Source organism: Harmonia axyridis, chromosome X, assembly GCF_914767665.1.
Source record: "Harmonia axyridis chromosome X, icHarAxyr1.1, whole genome shotgun sequence".
Lineage (NCBI taxonomy): Eukaryota > Metazoa > Arthropoda > Insecta > Coleoptera > Coccinellidae > Harmonia > Harmonia axyridis.
The window spans coordinates 36,321,051-36,323,550 of record NC_059508.1 but is presented as its reverse complement, the minus strand read 5'-3'; the positions used below and the strand labels follow the sequence as shown (position 1 = coordinate 36,323,550).

General features: G+C 52.6%; 1 non-coding gene and 1 pseudogene across 1 annotated transcript; both read right to left on the bottom strand.

The window, feature by feature from the left end:
* The window catches only part of LOC123688073, a 4,643-nt pseudogene extending 3,376 nt beyond the window's left edge, over positions 1-1,267 (bottom strand).
* Positions 1,268-1,774: 507 nt separating this feature from the next.
* On the bottom strand, positions 1,775-1,929 carry LOC123687089. The gene has a single exon (XR_006748834.1). It is a non-coding gene; the product is annotated as a 5.8S ribosomal RNA (ribosomal RNA).
* Between the last annotated feature and the right edge of the window lie 571 nt (positions 1,930-2,500).

Genomic DNA, 2,500 nt, shown 5'->3' with positions numbered 1-2,500 from the left:
GCTTTACCGGATGAGACTCGTATGCAACGAGCGCCAGCTATCCTGAGGGAAACTTCGGAGGGAACCAGCTACTAGATGGTTCGATTAGTCTTTCGCCCCTATACCCAGTTCCGACGATCGATTTGCACGTCAGAATCGCTACGGACCTCCATCAGGGTTTCCCCTGACTTCGTCCTGACCAGGCATAGTTCACCATCTTTCGGGTCCCAGCGTGTACGCTCTTGGTGCGCCTCCTCTCGCAATGAGAATGAGGCGCCCCGGGAATGCGGGTCAGTCATGGAGACCGACCATCTTCCCTTAGTTCACATAAAGTGAACCGTTACTTTCATTGCGCCTTTAGGTTTAGTGATTCCCAATGACTCGCGCACACGCTAGACTCCTTGGTCCGTGTTTCAAGACGGGTCCTGAAAGTACCCAAAGCAATAGCGTCGCTGATCGGCGTTTCAAGAGGTCTGTCCAAGAACACCGCGGCGAACAGTCGCAAACGGACGGAATCGGCACTAGGTCCGATCGCCATCACAATTCACATACTTGCCACGGGCCGGACGCGAACTAAGTCGCGGCCTCCCGCCATCAGTAAACCGTCGAGCGAGCTGTTCGGAAACCCAGTGTCCGTAAACATCGGAAAATCCGAGCTCACGGGCTACACTCGAGACCGTAGAACAGCACCCAACGGATCGCGACGACCTACTAGGGGAGAAGTGCACGCGTCCGAAGCCGGAGATGAACCGAAGGGAACAGCCAACGCGAACGTCGCCGTTTCCACAGTCAGTAAATCCCAACAACAGGCGCGAATGAATCTCCCCATTCGACCTTTCGGGTTTCTCAGGTTTACCCCTGAACGGTTTCACGTACTCTTGAACTCTCTCTTCAAAGTTCTTTTCAACTTTCCCTCACGGTACTTGTTCGCTATCGGTCTCGTGGTTATATTTAGCCTTAGATGGAGTTTACCACCCACTTAGGGCTGCACTCTCAAGCAACCCGACTCTAAGAAGAGATCCTCTAGCAAGCCGCAGCGGTCGCTACGGGCCTGGCACCCTCTATGGGCGATGGCCCCATTCAAGATGGACTTGAACGCGCCGCGAACTCGCCAGATAATGGATCCTTCCAAACACCACATCTCCCGGCGACCGGTTACGATCGCGGGATTCAGTGCTGGGCTAATCCCTGTTCGCTCGCCGCTACTAAGGGAATCCTAGTTAGTTTCTTTTCCTCCGCTTAATAATATGCTTAAATTCAGCGGGTAGTCTCACCTGTCCTGAGGTCGTATGTTCAAATCATCGAAACGTTCCGAAACTAACCTTTGGCGGCTCATAAAATCACGTACCTTACGCGAGGGAGTTAGCCTACTCAAAGGCGTCTATTATCTCCTGCTCCGTATGGCGGATCATGCGAATCCAAGCAAAGTGCTTCGGTGTTTCGGGGGTGCGCTCATGAAAGCTCATCCGCAACGCGCGACAACTGGCACATTAAAGCGATCGGACGTCGTTCAGATTTCTCGGACACGACGATCGCATGTCTACAGTCATGGGCGCAGATCGAGCAATACCACGACACCACAATATATGCTTTCGCAATTCAAGACGGCGCGTTACGAAAACAACTCCTCATCATTCCAACACACGAGGCGTCGAAACGACAGAACGTTGATCGTCACGCGGCAAACCGTCCAACTCGCCCAAATGACCTTCGGTACAGGATCAACGTTAGACGACCTTTACGTCGTCACTTCGTCAAGCCATAACGTCTGGCCGGGCAGTCTTTGTAATGGAACCGACCCTCAGTCAGGAGTGGTCCGAGGACAGTGTCCGAGGACCGCAATGTGCGTTCGAAATGTCGATGTTCATGTGTCCTGCAGTTCGCATGTTGACGCGCAATTAGCTGCGTTCTTCATCGACCCACGAGCCAAGTGATCCACCGTTCAGGGTAATCTTTTATGTTCGATTTCTCGGTACTAGTCGCAATGGACTTTCCCTCGAAATACGAGACGCCAACTGCGAACCTCCTCGAGAATGACATTCCAATGACTGAGACGACCCACTGAAGGGTCAATACGTCAGTCGATCGGCGCAAAATCTTCGGTTCAACTAGTTTGCGTACTAATCTAGTGACAATTATCGTAAAAAATTCGGACGGAGACAAACGTCGCAGACAATCCCGAAAGAGCATAAAAACGCTAATGTAACGGGCGTCGCACAACGTCGACGTCTTCGTCCCTGGAATAGATCGTCCTACCGAAGTCCGTAGACAACGGTAACGACTGATCGATTTCGGGCGAGAATCTTTAAAACCTGCAGCCGGCTCCTCGTTCCGTGCCAAACACGAAACTTCGCCCAGCCACGAACGCGGCAATCCAAGCGCTTCGAATCCTTATTCCGAGCACATCACGAGACTTCGCCCAACTACGAACGTCAGCATAAGCAGCCGGCTCCTCGTTCCATCAAGGAACTTCGCCCAACCACAAACGCCGACATAAGCGGCCGGCTCCTCATTTCGTGAA